The sequence below is a fragment of the Aphelocoma coerulescens genome, chromosome 8 (genome assembly GCF_041296385.1).
Source record: "Aphelocoma coerulescens isolate FSJ_1873_10779 chromosome 8, UR_Acoe_1.0, whole genome shotgun sequence".
NCBI classification, from domain to species: Eukaryota; Metazoa; Chordata; class Aves; order Passeriformes; family Corvidae; genus Aphelocoma; species Aphelocoma coerulescens.
The window spans coordinates 479,131-500,869 of record NC_091022.1 but is presented as its reverse complement, the minus strand read 5'-3'; the positions used below and the strand labels follow the sequence as shown (position 1 = coordinate 500,869).

The window sequence follows — 21,739 nt, the reverse complement described above, 5'->3', positions numbered from 1 at the left end:
CTCCCAGCCCCGCTGTGTTTTCAGGATCCTGGGGGCAGAGTTTGGGTCTGGACAAGGCTCTCGGGCACAGGGTGGGATTCTTGGGGTGCAGGACCAGGATTTGGACTCGATGCTCCCTGCGGGTCCCTTCCAGCCCAGGGAATGCTGCGATCCTGTGCCTCTGGGGGTGAAAGAAAGGGGATCGCTGGGGTTTTTGCCCGCTGTGTTCACGGCCCCGCCGGCTCCGGGCGGGTTAAAGGCGCAGCTGCCCCGAGACAGCGGGACCGGCCGGGGCTGCTCGCTCCCGGTGCTGCCGCCTTGTGGGGAGAGCCCGGCACTGCAGCCCGGAACGGCGCTGGACACGGGATCGGCGTGGAACAGCAGCCCAGGGAATGCTGAGGCACCCCAGGGAATGCTGAGGCACCCCAGGGAATGCTGAGGCGTCCCAGGGAATGCTGAGGTGTCCCAGAGAGGGCTGAGGCGTCCCCTGCCCGGGGCACTCGGCAGCAAATCCCTGATGTTGAGCGGAAAAAGGAAGGTTCTGGGTTAGTGGGAGGAGGTTTCTGGAATGGAGTTGGGACAGGTGCTGATCCACGCAAGGAATCACGGGGTGGTTTGGCTTGGAAGAGCCACCAAGATCATTTATGCTCTGTTTGTTGTCCGATTCCACAGCAAAGAACATCCAGAACTGGCACCTCACCCTCACGGACAGCAGGAATGTCTTCGATAGTTCTTGTTTTGGAATGGGAAGGGCCATTGGGAGCTCTGGCAGGACCAGGTAAGAACAGAAATGGGATCATTCCGGCTGCTGCTGGAGGTGGTTTTCTGCTTTCAGGCTGTTCTTCTGATTGATCCTTTCACAGCACTGTTCTAGGGCACGTTTGAGGGTAATTCCAGGAATTTCAAACCAGATGAAAACTGGTGGGGAAAAAGTGTGAACCCGATCCATTTCTGGTAATTCCAAGCTTCTCGCACAACACCGTTCCAGGGGAAAGCTGATGAAAGGGTGAAGATGCAGAGGAGCAAGTGCTGTAAACCCCCCAGGCTCTCTGACAGAGCAGACCTTGCAGTACTCCCAGCAGATCTCTTGGAGAAAGTGTGGGATCACAGGGTTTTCCAGGAAAGCAAAAGGAGGGCAGAGATGAGGGAATAGGCTTCCAGTTATTCCTTTAGCTGAAAGCCTGGGGGAATTGAGAGGGGCCACAAGAACTGTTTGTGTAGGAAAATGGGAGTTTGGGGGCTGAATCGGAGTTTCTCTCTGGGGCATTTTTGAGGGAAAAGCTGAGGTGCTGTTTAAGGGAGGGAATGCACATTTTTGGGGTGGAAAAGGTTTAATCAATATTGTAGAGGAAGTAAAATGTTGGGGGTAAAAGTGGATGCAATCTGGAGGGGACAGAAGGAATATTTTGAAGGCAAAATGGGGAACTCAGTAGTGGACAGAGGGGGAACATTTTGGAGGCAACACTTGACAAACTCTCTGGGGTGGAGAACGAAGACATTGAGGGAAAAATGAGGTGGTGAGCAGTGGGCACGTAGGGAAGGTTGTGGGGGTAAATCTTGAGAAAAGCCCCGTGGTATTCAAGAAATTCTTGGAATCAGGACGGAGGAATTCAGCGGTGGAAAAGCAGGGGAATTTTGCGGGGGTAAAACTTTAAAAGATCTAAGAGTTGAGAGTGAGTGTTTTTAGGTGAAAAGGATGTCTTGGTGAAGTTGGGCATCTGGATTGTGGCATTTATGGATCAGAGGGTGTGTTTCCAGAAAGTAGAAGATAAAGAAGACTCCCAAAGCCTCGGTAGCTGTGTTAAGAAATCCCTGCCAGGGAAGAAAGGTACCTAAACCTCCTAGGAGTAGGGACTAATTAGCATGGGAAGGGAAAAACCCAGCCCAGTGGGAGAGAGCAGGCCGGGTAAGGGAAGAGAAGGATGCCCTTAAGAAGAAGCAGGGAAGGGGAATTTCTCGGTTTGCTCAAATGTATCAAAAAGTTTGGAATCTGGGTCTGTGCGGAGGCCGGGATTTTCTCGGCCACATCCAGAGCCCAGCACTAGGAATAAAGTAATTCCAGGCTTTACAACGCCAAAAATGCAGTACCAGAGAGTTCTGTTGTCCCGAGGACTTGGGGGATATTTGGCAAAAATTTCTGGGGGCCCAGGCTGGACCGAGCTTTGCACACTCCCCGGATTCACGGGATCGGGGATTCTAGCGTGCCCTGCACGGGTTTTTCAGGGAAGTCCCAAATCCGTGTGAGCACGAAGCAGAATCCCCTGGGAGCTGAAGGCAACGGGATATTTCTTGGGAATTTTGAAGGATTAGGTGAGTCCTCAGTGTTAGGTTGGAATGAACGCAAATTGTCCGGGAGTTGCTGGTTTAGGGATGGCCAGGTCTGGATTTGGATTTGTGGGCACCGAGCGTTCCTTGTGTCAGCTTTAGGTTTGGGTTGGTGGGAATTGTCGGAGAAAAGAGAAGGGAATTGCAATGCACAGCTCCATTCCTGGAGAAAGGATCAGGATGGGAGAGGAAAGGCTGTGGAGCTGCTGGGAGCTCCTGGAGACCAAAAGGATCTGAGGTCCAGAGGCAAAAGCTGTGGAACAAAGGCTGAAAAGGGTGCGGGGTGGGGCGGGAGGGGGAGGAGGGCACCGCGGGGGGTGGGGGGAAAGAGGGAAAGGATCCCTGCTCCGGGAATCCAGCAGGGACCAGGAGAGGATCATTTTCCATCCACTGCTCTCAGTGGAATCCTAATAAGGAAGGTCGAAGGAAAGTGATTCATTTGTTTGTTCTTAGGTTTGGAATGAAAGGTGCTCTTCCAGAGGGGAATATTCACCTGTTAAAATTCTGTTGGATCCAGGAAAAGAGGGAGGCAGCAGCTGGGGAATGAACGGGTGGATTTTTGGTGGATACAGGCAAAGGCATGGGCAGGGGCACTTAGGTAAAATACACTTCATGGGCAGCACCAGGAAAAGCCTCAACTGCCCTTTTTTTCCAAGCTCTGACATTCCAGAGGAGTAAGCAGTGGTCAGCACATCGCTCTCTAGAATTCCTTGGATGGCCAGTGCTTTGTTGGGAAGAGGTGACATTTGGAAAGGAACAAATCCGGGGATATAATTCCTGATAGTGAGGCCCTGGTTTTGATATCCTTCCAGCACCCGAACGCAACAGAGGGAATCCTGGAGGAGGAGGTGGAAAACGCTGTCACTCCGTTGGTGGAATTCCTGGGAAATGGAAAGCAGCAGAAGCAGCAAGAGCAGAGTTGGAAGCAGGCTCCAGCCGGGTAAGGCAGACACCAAATCCTTTGGAATTAGAACTGGGCAGGGGTGGGAAGAATTAATTCTTACATTCCCATGGATTCCTAAGCAGGATCCTGGCAGGGAAGACTGCAGGGATCGGCCTGGGGACTGTTCCCGGCTGGGGGCAGCGAGGCTTGGAATTGGCTGAAGGGAAGAAAGGGGGATCCTTTGAGCACAAGGATCAGCTGTGAAATGTGGAGATGGCATCAGACAATTCCTCGGGAGGGTTCGGTTCCTGGGTCAAATGGATCTCCTGCCTTGTGAAGGAGCTCAGAGATCTGGGAAGAGCCCAACCAACACAGGGAATGCACTGGCAGATAAAACTGCTGGGGAACGGTGGGGAAAAGCATCCGAACAGGGGGCCTCGTTTTGTACAGGAATGGTACAAAAATATCCAAAGAGCAGGAATCCAATGGGATTTACATGTTCCTTGGAGACCACAATCCAGTGGGAAGTCTGAGAGATGGTAACAAAACCTAAAAAGGCAAATTAGCCTAATCTGCCCAAAGCCTCCAATGGCCACATTCCCTGGCATTGCTGAGGAATTCAGCCGAGCTCCAAGCAAAAGGTGAGCCCCTATGGAATCCTTTCTGGGAGACCATATCCAGCTGGGACTCTTCCTGGAGAAGGCCATGGGATATGGGTTATCCCAGGTCCAGAGAATATGTCATTTCCTGGGGAAAAACACTTGGATCGCTTATTGTTTTAGGCTCACCAGTCACCCGGGCTATCCAAGTCCATCCTCCCCAGCAGGGAGAGCGGGAGCGCGTCCGGACATGGAGAATTTCTGGGAGAGCCCGGGAGAAGGAAGAAGGCTCCAGCTTCACAGATCTGTGTCATAACCCATCCTGTCGGCCGCTCCTGTTTAAACCTGGTGGATTGGGCCTCTTGGATTCAACCTGAGCAGCGCTAATTGCTGGGAATGAAGCAGCCTTTGGTACTTCTTTTCCACGAAACCTCTCCATCCTGCCCTTCAATCCTGTTGCAAACACGGGAAAAACCTAAAACTCTGGTTTTTTCCCCCTCACTCCTTTTCACTTTGCCTCCTCTTTTCTTGCAAGCTTTGGGCTATCCAGGCTTGGATGTGGATTAGGCAGAGCACCCTGTAAGCTCAGCTCCAGGTGGGATTGCAGCGGTGTTGGAAGCACCAGGGATTCTCCCAAGGTTTGGTGTGAGGAGCTGCATCTTGGGAGGGGCTGGGATTTTGTGCACTTCTGGCTGTCCAGGTACAGGGATGGGTTCCTGGGCGATCTAATGATATTATATAACGATCGTACAAGGAGATCTATATAAAAAATCTTCCATTGTCATCCTTCTCCCAGCCCCGCTGTGTTTTCAGGATCCTGGGGGCAGAGTTTGGGTCTGGACAAGGCTCTCGGGCACAGGGTGGGATTCTTGGGGTGCAGGACCAGGATTTGGACTCGATGCTCCCTGCGGGTCCCTTCCAGCCCAGGGAATGCTGCGATCCTGTGCCTCTGGGGGTGAAATAAAGGGGATCGCTGGGGTTTTTGCCCGCTGTGTTCACGGCCCCGCCGGCTCCGGGCGGGTTAAAGGCGCAGCTGCCCCGAGACAGCGGGACCGGCCGGGGCTGCTTGCTCCCGGTGCTGCCGCCTTGTGGGGAGAGCCCGGCACTGCAGCCCGGAACGGCGCTGGACACGGGATCGGCGTGGAACAGCAGCCCAGGGAATGCTGAGGCACCCCAGGGAATGCTGAGGCGTCCCCTGCCCGGGGCACTTGGCAGCAAATCCCTGATGTTGAGCGGAAAAAGGAAAGTTCTGGGTTAGTGGGAGGAGGTTTCTGGAATGGAGTTGGGTCAGGTGCTGATCCACGCATGGAATCACGGGGTGGTTTGGCTTGGAAGAGACCACCAAGATTATTTATGCTGTTTGTTGTCTGATTCCACAGCAAAGAACGTCCAAAACTGCCACCTCACCCTCACAGACAGCAGGAATGTCTTCCATAGCTCTTGTTTTGGAATGGAAATGGCTGTTGGGAGCTCTGGCAGGAGCAGGTAAGAACAGAAATGGGATCATTCCGGCTGCTGCTGGAGGTGGTTTTCTGCTTTCAGGCTGTTCTTCTGATTGATCCTTTCACAGCACTGTTCCAGGGCACAATTGAGGGTCATTCCAGGAATTTCAAACCAGATGAAAACTGGTGGGGAAAAAATGTGAACCTGATCCAATTCTGGTAATTCCAAGCTTCTCCCACAACACCGTTCCAGGGGAAAGCTGATGAAAGGGTGAAGATGCAGAGGAGCAAGTGCTGTAAACCCCCCAGGCTCTCTGACAGAGCAGACCTTGCAGTACTCCCAGCAGATCTCTTGGAGAAAGTGTGGGATCACAGGGTTTTCCAGGAAAGCAAAACGAGGGCAGAGATGAGGGAATAGGCTTCCAGTTAAGAATGGTTTGGTGGGTGTAGGAAGGATTCTTGTATGTGTGATGCTTCCCTTTTTATTCCTGAATAATTAAAAAAATCTTGCTTTAATAAACCATTTAAATTTAGGAATTCAAATTTGAGAGGGAACAGTGCAAAAATAATACCGGGGGAGGTCATGGAATGATGGAATGGTTTGGGTTGAAAGCCCCATCTCTGAGCCTGTTCTGGGCAGGCTCCTGCCCATCGGCCACTCGGTGCAGGTGGACATGGAAGTCATGGAGGCGTTCAGGGAACGCTGATTGTTTTTCCCTACCTCTGGCAGTCAGGTCATTACAAAGACTAATTGACCTCTTCCAGTGGGGAGACATTTGAACAAGAGGTGCCAAAAAGAATTGGAGCTTCTGCACGATGAAATCTGCAAGAATCCAACTTTAAATCCCCCCTGGATGGTCACCGGTGCGATTCCCACGGACTGGTCACCTTGGCCAGGAGTGTCCAATCCTGCAGTCAATGCACTGGACCAGGATGTCATTTTCATTTCATGTAAAGACCCTCTGGGTGCCCCCCAGTCACTGGAAGGACCGGACTGGGCTCCCAGGGCAGTAATTCCAGGTGTTCTCTTCATGGGAATAGCACAGGGGCCTTCCCCTTGCCCAGAGGAGCAGCCAGTGCCTCCCTCAGTCCACAAATCCCCAGGACAGAACACAGAGAAAGTAACAGGAATATGGAAATCCCCCACAGTGGGAGATTCTGGTGCTCTGGATTAAATTTTGGATTTATAATGTTAAAGGGAGGGGGGTGTGGAGGGGTTTTTCTCCCTCTCCTGTTCATTATTGTTACCACTGCTCTTGTTGCTCTCACTGTTATTATGTGTTGTCATTAATCTCAAATGATTGTATTTGTCTTGGTTTCCATTCTTAAACTGTTCTGAGCTGGAATTTTGTCTCTGGTCTCTTCCCCATCCCACGGGGGGTGAGGGAGCAGCTGCTGGTGCCCAGCTGGGGTCCAGCTGTGGCCCCGGGCACTTCTGGGGGCTCCGAACCCGAGGGACAGGAGCGGTTTTGGGCTCACAAAAAGAGACCCAGTGCTGCGTTTCGGGGGCTCAAAAGCAGGCGCAGAGCTTAAAAGCAGAGACTAAATCCTGCATTGTGGAGTCCTATTACCGCAGGCCGAGGCCCTAGGGTATATCACTGTGTCCCGCAGCCGCAGGGAGGAGGAGGAGGAGAGAAGATCCAGCAGGCAGGAATTGTGCAGCAAGATTCATTTATTTAATTATTTTACAAACTCTATTATAGACTTTTTTCTTCATAGTCTAATTGGACAAATGATCAGCCTCCCCTTGGGGGTGATTGGCTAAAATCCTAAAACATCCACTCTCAAAATATTTTTCTACTGTACCATTATCAAGACTTTTCAAGGTTGCAGGTGGTGGTTTGGTTGTTTACATTCCCTGCCACCTCTTCTGTGAGAGAGAGAAGTCTCTCACAGACTTAGAAAATAGCAAGAGAACCCTTGCTAACAGCATTTCTCTATCTAAAGAGTCCTGAGAGCAGGCTGGTATGGCCAGAGCTGGGACTCAGAAACAGTGACTAAATCCTGTTTTCAGGGCTTGAGGAAGAGAGTGAGTCCTGTGTGTTTGGGCTCACAAAGAGAAACTGCAGTGCTGCGTTTTGCTGGACCTGAATTAAAGCCTAAATGCCGTGTTTTGATGCTCAAAGCGGGCTCTTCGGGCCAGGGCGAGTCTGTGTCTCTGAGCTCCGAGTCCTGCCTTAGGCACAGCCCGAAGCCGGGCTCCCCGGCCTCACGCAGAGCTCGGGAGCAGCGACTCAGCGCCGCGTCCGGGGCTGGCGGCAGAGCCCGGGGCCGCGTCGTGGGGCCCAAGGCGGGCTCCGGGAGGGGCTCAGGGCTGAGCGGAGCCCGGCCCGGCGCGTCGGGCCCGGCTCGGGATCCCGGGGCTGCCCGGGCGCTGGCACAGCCCCGGCTCCCCGCGGAGAGCCGGCCGGAGCAGGAGCGGCAGCGCCGGGCTCGGCCCCAGCGCCCGTCCCGGAGCGGCTCCTCCCGGTCCCGATGCCAGCCCCAATCCCGCCGGGGAAGAGGCGGCGCCGCCCGGGACCCGCAGCGGCCCCCAGCAGGACCCGGAGCCCCGGTCCCGGGAGCGGCCCCGGTGCGCGGGGCGGGTCCGGCCCGGGAGAGAGGGGCGGGGCCCCGAGCGATGGAGCCGCCCCCGTGCCGGGCAGGGCGGGCCCCGGGGCCGGGCGGGGCCGGGGCTCTGGGGCGGTCCCGGGCGGGGCCGGGGGCGCGGCTTCAGGGGCGGCCCCTAATCCGGCTCAGGTGCGCGGGGCGGGGTCCGCACAGGTGCGCGGGGCCCCAGCGCGGCTGCGCGGGGCGGGGCCGAGGGGATTTAAGGCCCGGAAATCGCCCCCGCCGCCATTTGCGCGCTCAGAAATCGGTGAGGCTGCCGCCGGGCCGGGCTCCCCCTCTTTCCTCCCCCTCTTTCTCCTGCCCCTATCCTCCTCCTTCTTCCCCCGCTTATCACCTCTTTCCTACCCCCCCAGTTCTTTCTCTCCCCCACACCCTCCCTTTCCCTCCCAGCCCCCCTCCTGCCCTCTCCCCAGCGCCCCCCACCCTCTCTCCCTGCTCCCCTGCGCATCCCCGACCCCCCCAGCCCTCCTTTGTCCCCCAGCCCTCCTTTCTCCCCTCTCCGTACCCCGCTCCCCAACCCGACTCCCCTCTCTTCCCCTTCTCCCCCTCCTCTGACCATCATCCCTCGCCCTCACCCGGCCTTTCCCTTCCCCCCTCGTTCTCCCCAACGCACCCCGACTCCTCTCCCTACCCTATCTCATTCCTTCCACCTCCCCGTGTTCCTGTTCCCGCTTTCCCCCTCTGCACCTTGACCCCCCCCCCCACCTGTGCTCCGTCCTCGTCCTCCCCCCCCTCCTTTCCTGTCCCCCCACCCCGCCTCTCCCTGCACACCCCGAACCCCCCACCTGCCCTCCTTCTTTGACCCCCTCTGCTCCCTTATTCCCGTCCTCTGTCCCGTCTTTCTCCCGCAGCCGCGGGGCTCGGGGCGCCGGAGAATAAAGCCCAGAGGGCCGGAGCCCGGCGCCCCTGCCCTCGCTGGAGCCCCACACGGGGCCGGACCCGCTCGGCGGGTCCCCTGTGCAAACAAGAACACCGCCGGGGCTCCGGCTTTCCACACACACACTGGGGATCCCCTCCTCAGGAGGGGGTCCCGGGAGGGGGGGGTGGGTTTCAGGGAGGGTGGTGGGTTGGGGTGGGCCCCCTCCGGAGGAGGGGGTCCCGGGGGGGCTGGGTTGGGGTGGGCCCCCTCCGGAGGAGGGGGTCCCGAGGGGGGGGGTGGGGGGCGTGGGGGGGGGTGGGGGGGGGTGGGCCCCCTCCGGAGGAGGGGGTCCCGGGAGGGGGTCAGGGTGGGCCCCCTCCGGAGGAGGGGGTCCGGGGGAGGGGGGTGGGGCGGAGGGGGGGACTTTCCCCCCTCCAGTCCCCGCCCCCTCTCCCGGACCCCCTCCTCCGGACGGGGCTCCCCCAGGCCCCCTCCCCGGGGCCCCCTCCTCCGGACGGGGCCCCGGGGGGGAGGGAGGGGGGCGGGTGGGGTGGGGGGGAAGCAGAGGGGGTCACGTCACTCTGCAGCATGAACAGACATAGAGACCACAGGCCAGACCAACAGCCCCTCCCGTCGAGCCCCCCCACCCCACCCGCCCCCCCTCCCCCCCCCCCCTCCCCCCCCCCCCCCCCGGGGCCCCGGTCCGGAGGAGGGGGTCCCGGGGAGGGGGCCGGGGGGAGCCCCGTCCGGAGGAGGGGGTCCGGGAGAGGGGGCGGGGACTGGAGGGGGGGAAAGTCCCCCCTCCGCCCCACCCCCCTCCCCCGGACCCCCTCCTCCGGAGGGGGCCCACCCTGACCCCCTCCCGGGACCCCCTCCTCCGGAGGGGGCCCACCCCCCCCCACGCCCCCCCACCCCCCCCCTCGGGACCCCCCTCCTCCGGAGGGGGCCCACCCCAACCCACCCCCCCGGGACCCTCTCCTCCGGGGGAGGGGGCCCACCCTACCCCAACACACCCCCCTCCCTGAAACCCACCCCCCTCCCGGGACCCCCTCCTGAGGAGGGGATCCCCAGTGTGTGTGTGGAAAGCCGGAGCCCCGGCGGTGTTCTTGTTTGCACAGGGGACCCGCCGAGCGGGTCCGGCCCCGTGTGGGGCTCCAGCGAGGGCAGGGGCGCCGGGCTCCGGCCCTCTGGGCTTTATTCTCCGGCGCCCCGAGCCCCGCGGCTGCGGGAGAAAGACGGGACAGAGGACGGGAATAAGGGAGCAGAGGGGGTCAAAGAAGGAGGGCAGGTGGGGGGTTCGGGGTGTGCAGGGAGAGGCGGGGTGGGGGGGACAGGAAAGGAGGGGGGGGAGGACGAGGACGGAGCACAGGTGGGGGGGGCGTCAAGGTGCAGAGGGGGAAAGCGGGAACAGGAACACGGGGAGGTGGAAGGAAAGGTGGGAGACAGAGGGGGAGGATTGAGGGCAGGTGTGGGAAATTGGGAGGGGAAGGGGAGCAGGGTGAGGGGGCAGGGGGGACGCGGGATGGGGGGGGGGAGGAACGGTGGAGGAGGGGGGGGGATGGAGGGGTAGGGCAGGGTTGAGGCGTGTAGGGGGAAAGGGAGGGGGGATGGGGGGGACCGGGCCGGGGGGGAGGGAGGGGAGGGCTAGGGGGGAGAGGGGGGGGGGGGTTGGGGGGGGGGGGTGTAGGGGGTGGGGGAGGGGAGGCAGAGGGGGAAGAACAGAGAGGGTTAGAAGAAGAGAAGCAAACACAAATATAAAGAAAAAGAAATACAGAGACACAGAGATATAGAAATATAGAGATATAGAACCCGGTCCGGCCGCAACCTCTCCCACCGAGCACCGAGCGCGCAAATGGCGGCGGGGCCGATTCCCGAGGCTTAAATCCCCTCGGCCCCGCCCCGCGCAGCCGCTCTGGGGCCCCGCGCACCTGTGCGGACCCCGCCCTTCACACCTGTGCCGGCCCCGCCCCGCCCCGCCCGCGCCTGTAAATGCCGGCGGATCCGCGCCTGCTCCGCTTTGTGCGCTGGATGCTCATTCTGCTCGTCCCGGGCCGCGGCGGGACCGTCGTTCGGAGCGCTGTGCGGAGCCCGGCCCCGGGGGCTGCTCCCGGCGCTGCGCCGAGCCCGAGGCGCTGAGGTGGGACCGGGAACGGGGTCCGGGGATTCGGGTCCGAGTCCTGTCGGTGTCTGCTGGGGGTCCCGGGCCGAGCCGCTTGTCCCTCGGCGGGCGGGGTGTGGCTCCCGGGCTCGGAGAACTGAGGTGGGACTGGGGATGGCATTAGGGATCGGGATCGCCGCGGGTGGTTAAAAGCCGCTCCGGGATTGGCGCTGGGGCCGAGCCCGGCGCTGCCGCTCCGGCTGCGGCCAGCGCGGGGCTGCGGTCGCGCCGGAGCTCCGGCTACGGTCCCGCGGCGGCCGCGGGGAGCCGGGGCCGTGCCGGGCGGGCGGCGCTTCCCCGGAGCAGGCGCTGGATCGCGCCTGGAAGCGGGCGGGGCACGGGGACCGCCCGTGCTGGCCCCGGCACCCCCAGAGGCCGCCGCTCCCGCAGCGCCGCCCGCCCCGTGGGGCGGAACCGGAGCGGTGGCGCTCCCGGCCCGGGCCCGCCCGCAGCCCCCGCGGGGACGCGCAGCTCCCCCAGCCCCAGCGCTGCCGAGGCCGCCGCACCCCCTGCGCAGAGCAGCGCCCGCCTCCCCCCGCCCCGGGGCCGCTCCCCCGGGGGCCTCCCGCCCGCCGCGCCCCCCGCCCAGCGAGCGCGGCTGCAGCGCCGCGGCCGGGAGGAGCCGCTCCCCCGGGCCGGGCGCTGGCGCCGAGTCCGCTGCTGCCGCTCCTGCTCTGACTGCGCCCGCTCTGGGGCCGGGGCTCGGGCCGCTCAGCCGGTACCTGATGCTCTCCTTCCCCCCCCCCCCCCCTTTCTCTGCGCCTTGCACTCTCCAGTGCAAAAACCTCTGGCTTTGAAAGTCCAGTGGAAACTGTTTCTTCTTTATTTCCAGAGCACAGCATCTCCTGAGTGGGAATGGATACACAAGGAGCACCAAGTCGAACCCTTATGTGAATGCCTCATCTGGGCCTTGAACCCACACCTGGCCATTCTCAGCACCCTGCTCCAACCAAGCCAATCTCAGCTCCTGCCAATGTCCTGCCTGGCATGGCAATGCCAAGTGCCAGCAAGGTAATTCCTTTGCAAATACAGCTCCTTCTTTTATGCTAATGCTGCTTTACACCCCAGCCCCTGCCATGGCCACAGGGCAGAGCTCCATGGCCAGCACCTGATCATGGAACACCACAGGTGATCGCTTGGGGGACAGCACAAAACTCTTCCCATAGCCCTGATTTCCTGCCCTTTCCAGGATTTCCCCAACAGCTGTCAAGGTGCTCATTCCATGTCCCTTTCCAGGGAGAAAGAAGCAAGGCAAGTCCTGAGGGTTCACTTGCTCCATGGCCAAAGTTCTGGAGAGTGTCAGAGCTGCTCCTGCCTGCAGAGGGGCATTTCCCGCAGGTGAGTGTTCACAGGCCAAAATCACAGTGGCGGCTGAGGCAGCTTTTGTGGCCCAGAGCTGCACAGAGCTCTCAGTGACTCCTGCTCATTGCCAGGAGTGTTCCTTGGTGCTCCTTCTGTGTGTCCCAGCTGGCAGGGAACGGGGGGGAGGGAGAAGGCCAGCAGCCCCAGGAAGGGAACCAGCAGCTCTTGTGCTTTGGATTTGCAGAGAGGAGCTGTGCCTGCAGTGTCCTGCCTGTGGCACACAGCATGCCAAACACACATCCCGGGAACGGGCACTGGGCTGCCTGGGCAGCGCTGGGATGGACATGGATAAAGGGCGGCCCCTCGGCCAGGGGCTGCTCTGAACAGGCACCTGGAGATGCTTCGGCCCCGACAGACCCCACTGACGCCCCAAAAATACCCCAAGGAACAGCTGGCACCGGGGAATGTCGGCACGGGCTGTTTGCAGAGGGGCTCAGACAGCAATTCCCGCTGCCGACCTCCCACACACCTGCCAGCTATGTCCCAGCCACCCAAAATGCCTTCCCTTCCAGCCTGAGGACATCATCCCTCAGCAGCGTTAAAGCCAAGGCAAGCTTCCCCCACAGCAATGAAATGCCAAGCAATGCCCTCAGAGATGCCTTCAAATGAAAGGTCAGAGGCAGAGAAATCTCTTTGGATTGAGTTGGCAGTTTTTGGGGAACCAGCTGGAACTGCACAACTGATGGAAAGCTTTCACAGGTGGCTCACACTGCAGGTGCCCTGAAGGCAGGGATGTGCATCCCTTTCCTGAGGGAAAAGAACTTCCAGAGGCTCTGCAATGAAATAGCTCCTGCAGGGAGAGAACTCCTCCCATGGGCACAGGGGCTGCCTCAGCACGGGCTGGGAGCGCGTCCGGCCAGCGCCTTCTCCTGCTTCCAAATATCACCCGAGCCCGAGCTCGGGGGGTGCAGGCAGCTGAATTCCAGGGAACTCTGTCAGGTGCCCCAGGGACATGGTGGGGGGGGCTGGGGGATGAGGGTTACAAACAGCAAATTCTATGGAACATGAAGCTGTCCTTGCCCTGACCCTGCTGAGCTTCCCTGGAAGCTCTGCTGCTTCCTGACACCTGCTGTTAAATAGGCAGCTCTGCATGGGAATATCCATGCTCCAGGAGGCACTAGGAGGCTATTCCAGTGGCAATTCAGGGCTTTGGGTAGAATTCATGTGAACTAGCAAAGCCTAACCCCAAATCTGGGCACCACACAGGGAACAATCTTTGTGCTGCCCTGGCAGCCAAAGCCCCTGGGCTGGGAAATGTCAGCAGGCAAATGGATAGAATGATTTAAATCCCAGCATCCCCCAAAGGGACAATCCACTCACCTCCCTTTGCTCCCAAAGTGTCCACTCTGTTCCCCACAGGTGCCCTGGGGATGCCAGGGAGGTCCCTTTGCCCACAGTGCCTTTCTCCTGCCCCTCTCCAGCCCGAGGCCTCTTCTCCCTTCCCTGCCAGCTGCTGCCAAGGAAGGAGGACACAGTGAGTCCTGAGTTCACCTCCAAATAGTCCTTCCCTCACCTTGAGATGACCTGAGACTTTACCCCCAAAATGTCCCCATCTGTCTCCTTCTGAGTTCCTCATTTTTTACAAGGAAGCATTCTTTCTCTGCTCTGGAGATTACCACAAGATTTGCCCCCAAAACTTTCCCCACCTGTCCACTACCTCTTTCCTCATTTCCACCTCAATATTCTCATTCTTTACCCTACAGACACTTTCAATTTTTACCCCTCAGAACTTCCCTACCTGGCCATAAAACCTCAGTTTACCCCATCAAGTGCATTCTCTCTGCTACAGATCACCTCAGATTCTACCCCCGACATTTTCTGTACCTCTCCACCACGGAGTACTTCATTTTTACTTCAAAATACTCCTTTTCTACCATGGAGATTCCCTCAAGTTTTACCCCCCAGATTTACCCACCTGTCCACAGCAATTCCCTCAGTTTACCTCAGGATGCTCCTGCTCTCTCCTAGAGATGACCTCACATTTTACCCCCTCAATTTTCCCTACCTGCCCAATTCTGATCACCTCCTTTTTACCTCAAAATAGGAGTTCTTTCTTCTACAGATTAACTAGGATTTTATGACCAAAATGTCTATTTTGTCCCCTGTATACTGACCAGATTGTAAAACCAAAACCACGCAAGTTCTGTCTGTCTTATCCCCAAAATGTTCATTCTGTCCCCTACAAATTAGGTCTGATTTTTTCTCAAAAACACTTACTGTTCCTCCATAATTACCTCAGGGTTTGCCCCCCAAATTCTTCCTCCTCTTGACTACTGGTCACCTCATTGCTTCCTCAATATGTTCATTCTCTGCCCTACAGATCTTCCCACGTTTTACACCCCAAATTTCCTTGCCTAGCCCCAGTGACTGCCTCAGTTTATGTCAGTGTGTCATACTCTCCCTAGAGATTACCTCAAGTTTGACCCCCAAAATTTTCCTTAACTGTCCACAACTTACTACCTCATTTTTACCTCAAAATATTCATTCTCAACCTCTAGATTATTTCAAGTTTTACCCCCCCAAAATTCCCCTACCTGTCCACTACTGATTCCCTCTTCTTCCTTCAATATTTATTTACTTTCTACCACGTAGCTTCTATCAAGATTTACCACCAAAGTTTTCCATCTGTCTACTACTGATGACCTCATTTTTACCTCAACATGTTCTTTCCACAGCTTATTTAATGTTCTTTTTACACAAGTTTCCCTACCTGCCCACAACTGATTCCCTCATGTTACCTCAGTGTGTTCATGCTCTCCCCTAGAGATTAGCTCAGATTTTCCCCACATGCTCAGTACTCATCACCTCATTTTTCCCTCCAAGTGATCATTCTCTGCTCTTGAGATTTTGTCACGCTTTGCCTCCAAAATTTTCCTTATTTGTCTACTCCTCTATGCCTATGCCAAAATATTCATTCTGTCCCCTACAGGTTACATCAAGTTTTACCCCCCAAATTTTCCTTCCTCTACAATATTAACTCTTTTCTGCCCCAAAAATGTGCATTCTCTCTCCTAAACATCACCTCAGCTTTTCCCTCAAAAATGCCACCTCGCTCCCCTCGACATCCCCTCCCATTTTCCTACACAAACAATTCTTGTGTCCCCTCTCAGTCACCCCAGGTTTTCCCAGTGAGGAGCTGCAAGGAATTCAGGCAGGGCCAATGACACCAGGGAACAGCTGTAAATTCAGAGGCAGAGAGAGAAGATCTACCAGGAAAGGGGAAAGGTTCAGAAGACATTTCTGCAATTAATTAATTAATAATTATTTCCAGTTCCCCACTGAGAAGAACACAACCTCACAGCTGTTAAGGCCTGACGGTTCCCTGCAGGGAGAGCTCAGCACACGTGCCCAGAGGCAATCCCAGCATCTGCAAGAAAGAAAGAAGCAGCAAAAGGTGATTGCTTCTCTTTCCAAGTTATTTCAAGTGCTCACACCCAAACCAACCTTTGCTCTTGATTCTGGCCGGGTGCATGGTGAGCGGTGGGCACAGGTCATGTCATCCATGCTGATGTGAGTGATGCTTTCTGGGGGAAATCAGCTGATTTCCAAAGTTCCCTTCCTGCCCTGTGCCTGATCTGCACAGGAGAAAACCCCTTCCCTGAAGGGACTTGTGCTCCCTCTAATCCCATTTGCCCAGTCTGTTCCATGGGGATATTGCCAGCCTGGGGCAGCAGAGGCACCCGCAGCTCTCAGCACTCTCTGCTCCAAGCACAGCTCTGGGCTCCTTTGCAGACTGCCTCTGCCGTGGGGTTTTCTCCAGGAGAAGCCAAGGAATTGCTCATGGAAGGGTGGAGATTAAGTTAGCCCAAAGGGAAGCAAAGAATAAGTACTCCAGGAAGAGCCCTTGGGAGCTGCTGGGCTGAGGTGGGAAGGGGACGTTCCTTGCCTGCAGGGCCAATACACAACAACCTCCAACCCAAAGCACAGACTGGCAGGTGGGGTCTGACAGCACCACTCTGACAAACCTCCTTGTCATTCTTCCCTGCAGTGACTTTTGCAATCAAACTCTGAAGCTGACAAGCCCAGCAGCTCTGTCCATCCACTCTGGAAGGAAAGGATACTCCAGGGATGAGGCCCATTCCCAGCAAACGCTCCCAACACAGCCCGGAGGCACCGCTGGAGCTCGGGTGTGGGGCTGGGAAGGGCTGCCAGGAGCACGCAGCCCCCAGGTGGGGTGGCAGCGGCAGCAGCAAATTCCCACAGGCTGATGGCACAACAGAGAGACAAAGGCCAGCAGTGTCCACGGGAGGTGCAGGGTTAATTCTGCTCCCTGCCCTGCCCCATCCCTGCAGGAAAGCTCCAGGGGGGAGAGAAACTCTCAGGGTGCCCAAAATGCAGCATCTGTCACCCTGATCCCGCTTCAACTCAGAGTGTGGGGCCAAGCTCCCCCCACAGGTAAACACTGAGCTGACCTGCTCAGGCTCAAACACAGCCCCAGTTCTCACCTCCAGCCTGCTCCTGGGGCTGCTGCCACATTCCTGACAAGGTGCCAAAGGCCCCTTTGGACAGGGCTCTCTCTGTCTCAGGTGCTGGGCACTGCAGGGACCAGGGCAGCCCCCTCTGGGGACAACTGGGGATTCATCCCACACCACGGGCAGGACCAGGGGCCCTCCAGTACAGGCTGGTGGGGCCAGAGCTCCTTGGGTTTGGCTGCTCAAACACCAAAGCTTTTGGCAAAGATGGGACAAGTTAAGTGGGTTTTCCTGCCCTGAGAGAGAGAGGAAATTGTTAAAATTAAGCATGGAAATTAAGTTCACTGTGGAAGTCAAAGGCTCCTGGCTTTCCCACTCCTGTTCTGATTGCTCACTAGAGGGTTTTATCCATAAAAAAATGAGAGGTGGCACCGAATAAAAGAACTCTTTTTCAACATTTTTCCCCTACTTTCTTTCACACATAAAAAGGATGTCCATTTTTACTTAGTGCATTCTTTGCCTAATTTTAACAGAACTGTTTTCCTTCCAGGCCCCACTTGTGGGTTCTTCACTCCTTTGCCATCGGACTTTGGACAAAGGAAGAGAAGGATCGGCTCCACACGGGTGTCATCCAACGGGGAACACCCCCTGTACCAGCCCCAGCCTTCTCCAAGCACGCTGCCTCACTTTCCCCATTCTGGATGCTGGCTCCAATCCAGTCTGAGTTCTCCCCTGTTTTCCATGTCTAAGGACAGGAACTTGTCCTGGTCAGGGTGTAAGGCCTTAAACTGCACATTGATCTGGGGGGCTGTGACTGGGATTCCAGCAGGGAATTCACTGTTTTACAAATAAAAATTATTCCAGGGAGCTGCTGCTTCACCACACAGTGTCAGCAAAAGAGAGAAAACACTAAAGGTGTATCCAAAAACAAGGATGAAATGATTCCTCCTGCTTTTAGTGGGATCAGGGCTTATGCTGCCCTGGAATGACAAAGAACTTCTCCCTCAGCCCCCCAGAGAGCCCTCGAAAAGCCAAAGTGCAGCAGGGAAGGAAGGAAGGAAAGGCACCTGCTGGGGCAGCACAGGTCCAGCTGCTCATGGGGACTGGGAATGAGTGCGGAGCCAAAAGCACCTTCCCAGGCTGGAGGGGCTTGCCTAAAGCACCACCTCTGGGAAGCAAAGGGCTATGGAAGAAATGGAGTGGGAATTTACAATAATAATCATCATGTATCGGGAAAGAGCAACAACAGAAGCAACAATCATTCCAAGGGAGCAGGAGGGATGCTGAGCTTGAAACGAGGTTTGAGTGAGGCAGCAGCTCCTGGGAGTTCTAACCCACAGCTCCAGCTCTGCGATTCCAGGAGCACTGCAAGCTCCTACTGCCCCGTCCCCGGCTTTGCCTCCTGCCAGTACTCGGCCCCTCGGGCACGGCTGGGTGCGAGTGCTCCAGTGCTGCTGCCCCGAGGGAGTGGGAAAATGGCCATTAAGCCTCTTCCCACTGGACTGGCTCCGAGCTCTGGCTGGGGAAAACATTTGGCACCCCTGGCATTTCAATGAAATCAGTTTCCATCACTTTGAAGAGGCACTGAATAAACCCAGGGCACATAAGTAAACCTCTCCCCATAAGGACAGCCCCAGGGAATACACAATTATTCCTATGCCTGGCCAAACAAACCAGCAGCCAGGTTTTGGGAAGAGACTCCAGACTCTTATCTCCTTCCCTGGCTGTAAAACACTTGCAGAGGCTTTGGAGTTCATACAAGCTTGTCAGGATTTGGATACTTCATGTAAATTCCATTCAGATACTGGAATGGAAGTGTCCTAAAGGCACCTCCACTCAGACTTTAATTTTAAGCCCTCTACCACCAAAGAATTTAGATGTTCTTTTCTTAGGAACACCCCACCTCTGCTTCTTTAGGTGTCTCCACGTGGGACATAAATTAAATGTGGACAAATTTTAGAATGCAGCTTCCAAGTCAAGTTACCTGCTAGGAAATTACTTCAGCTCTCTGGTACCTTGGGCTGTTTTAAACACAGCCTGGCCCTTCATGGCTGAGGCTCTGAGCTACACAACTTGTGAGTGGGCAAGTAGCAGCAGCTGAGGTCTCATCCCAGCTGTACACAAAAACAGGGAGTGGGGGCTGCACTTGGATACGTGCAGGCAGGGTTGGGCCCCTTCTGAAAGCTTCAATCCCTGTTTTCCAGAGATTCAATCAGGGATAATGACATTTTCACAAAGCTCTCTTAAGGCACGTGAAAACCCGAGTAAGAAAATGGAATCAAACCCTTTGTTCCACTGGCCTCACGCCCCAAATTCCAACGGGACAGACAAGTCCCTCTCCTCGGAAGGCAACGTCTCCTACCTGGATCTGTGCCTTCCGCAGCCTTTGGTGGCCGCTGTCTCCATCCTCCCACACCTCCTCATCTTCCTCCTCAGCAGGCCTGGCTTCCTCATCCTGCAGAGCAAGCACAGGGACAGTCACCAACCTGCTCATCCCAAACCTGGCCAGCAGGGATGGACTGCTGGGACCCCCTGGACGGTCACCCCTCTGCTGGGCACCATCCCTGCTCTGCAGTCCATTCCCGTTCCTGGCCTGGCATCTCCTTTGAACGGGATGTTAAACCACAACCACTTGCTCGGCTGGGTTTTGGGACATCAGAGACTCCCCCAAGGCAGTGGACAAAGCTCCTGTTCCCACACCCTCTGCCTCCCAAAGCCCTGCTAGGGCCAGGCAGAGCAAAGGAAACCCCTCACTTCCTGCTGGAAATTTCCTCTTGTGCTCGGAAACCCAGGGAAATCGTGGCTGCCCCATCCCTGGAAGTGTTCGAGGCCAGGCTGGCCGGGGCTTGGAGCACCCTGTGGATGGAATGAGGTGATCCTTAAGGTCCCTTCCCACCCAAACTATTCTGCCATTCCAGGATGATTCTGTGATCTCTCCCTGCATTTATTTTGCATCGCTTCCTCTCTAATTTGAATTCCCAAATCAAAATGAGTTTTTAAAGAAATCATTTAAAATTATCCCAGGAATAAAAAGGGGTGCATCAAACATACAAGAATCATTCCTACCTCCATCAAATCATTATTAATTGGAAGCCTCTTTCCTCATCTCTGTCCTTAGTTTTCCTTTCCTAGGAAACCTTGTGATCCCACAGTTTCTCCAAGAGATTTACTGGGATTGCAGAAAGCTTTGCTCTGTCAGGGAGGCAGGGGGGTTGACAACACTTGTTCCTCTGCATCTTTATCCTTTAACCAGCTTTCCCCCAGAATGGTGCTGCAAGAGAAGTTCAGAATTACTAGAAATGGATCAGGTTCACCTTTTGTCCTCACTCTTTTCCAACTACTTCCAAATTCTTGGAATTATCCTCAAATGAGGCCTAGCAAGCTACTGTGAAAACATCGATCAGAGGAACATCCTGAAAAGAGAAAACCACATCCAGCAGCAGCCAAAACAATCCCATTGCTATTCTTACCTGGTCTCCAGGTGCTCCTGCCAGAGCTCCCAACACCCATTGCCATTCCATGAGGGTGAGGAGGCAGTTTTGGATGTGTTCTTTGCCATGGGATGGGAAAACAGAGCCCAGAGGGTCTTTGTGTCCCTTCCAAGCCACCCCATGATTCCATGATACCATCAGCACCTATACCAATTCCATTCTGGAAAGCCCAATTCCATTCCTCCCATCAACTCAGAATTTCTCCCTTCCTCTCTCTGCTCCACATCAGGCATGTGTTGCCACGTGCCACAGGCATGGGATGCCTCAGCATTGCCTGGGAATGCCACTCAAGGCTGCCCTTGTGGCCTCAGCGCTCCAAAATGCCCAGCTGGCTCCCGTTCCAGCTGGGAATGTCCCAAACAGCAGCGTGGGCTGTGCCCTCTGCCATCCCACCATTGGGGCAGCTCCCATAGAATGTGACTGACTTACTGGGTTTGCAATTCCTGGCTTAAAAGTCAGGTGGTGGAATATCCTCTCCTGGGAATATCCAGAAGACCAGAAGGCTCCCTGGAAGCCACAGGTCAGGGACAGAGTCAGATGAACGATCCTGAACTGGTTTTCAGGGGATGCATCCCCAGCCTGTGGCTGCAAAAACTCCAGAGCTGTTCCTTCCCCTTGGGACAGCCAGGGAAAACATCCCCAGCATGGATTTCTGACAGGAAAAACCTCACTGCTCCAGGCTACTTGGCTCCTCCCAAATCCAGGCCAGCACTCCAACAGGCTCTAAGGACAAAACAACAGGAAAGACCATCTCAGGGCACACGCCACAAGCTGGGCATCACATTCCTCACTGGAACTGGGCTGTTCCCACATCCCTGTGACAGTTGGGAGCATCTCCCATTCCTCGCTCTTCCATTCAGGACAAAGAGACAACAGAGCTGTCAAACAGCCAGTGTGTAACCCCAACAATCCAGGGAAAACCACCTTGCTCTGGGGAGAAACATCATGCCCAGTTATGGAAAAAACCAAAGAGCGGTACTGGAAACACTCCCAGGCATGGAGGCTCCCAGCTCCGGAAATGCAGCTCACAGGCTTCTTCCCATGGGAACCCCAGTATTGCCCGGGATTGGGCTCAGGGAAAAAGTCCTGCCCATTCCACCACTCTGGCACAGACACCCCAGGAAGGTGTCCCTGACCATGGCAAGGGGCTGAACAGGATGGTCTGTAAGGTTCTTCCCAGCACAGACCACTCCAGGAGTTTAAGGTGGATTCGAGCAGCTCCTGAGGACATGAACACCACCCACACCTCCCACCTGGCTCAGCCCAGAGTCCATCCAGCACTCACAGAGAGCTGCTGGGAGCTGAAATTCTCCCTGCTCCCCCTGCCTGGGAAACCCTGCCTCCAGCTCCTGGGAAAGAGGAGCTGCATCCTGCTGGGTGCTCCCGGCTCTGGGCAGCTGCCGCCGCAGAGGGATGGCTCGGGCAGCTCCGGTGACTGTTCCACCTCGATGATTTTGTGTTTTCCTGCATTTCCCTGGGCTGGAGGGGAGCAGGGGGTGCGGTGGGAGTGCGGGAAGGCAGCGGCAGGGAGGGCAAGGAGTGCGGCCGGGCACCGCACAGCGCAGGGGGGCTTCTGCTGGGAGTGGAGGGGCGCGACCCGGACGGAGACGTCCCCGCCG

The 21,739-nt window shown here is 56.6% G+C and overlaps 2 long non-coding RNA genes across 2 annotated transcripts; one reads left to right on the top strand and one right to left on the bottom strand.

Moving 5' to 3' along the window:
- Nucleotides 1–11,655: 11,655 nt before the first annotated feature.
- On the bottom strand, nucleotides 11,656–19,426 carry LOC138113750 (uncharacterized). Its single transcript, XR_011152321.1, has 2 exons — nucleotides 18,992–19,426; nucleotides 11,656–15,584 (listed from the first exon to the last, which is right to left on the bottom strand). It is a non-coding gene; the product is annotated as an uncharacterized lncRNA (long non-coding RNA).
- LOC138113749 (uncharacterized) lies at nucleotides 15,528–16,910 on the top strand. The gene is made up of 2 exons (XR_011152320.1): nucleotides 15,528–15,611; nucleotides 16,206–16,910. It is a non-coding gene; the product is annotated as an uncharacterized lncRNA (long non-coding RNA).
- Nucleotides 19,427–21,739: the final 2,313 nt, after the last annotated feature.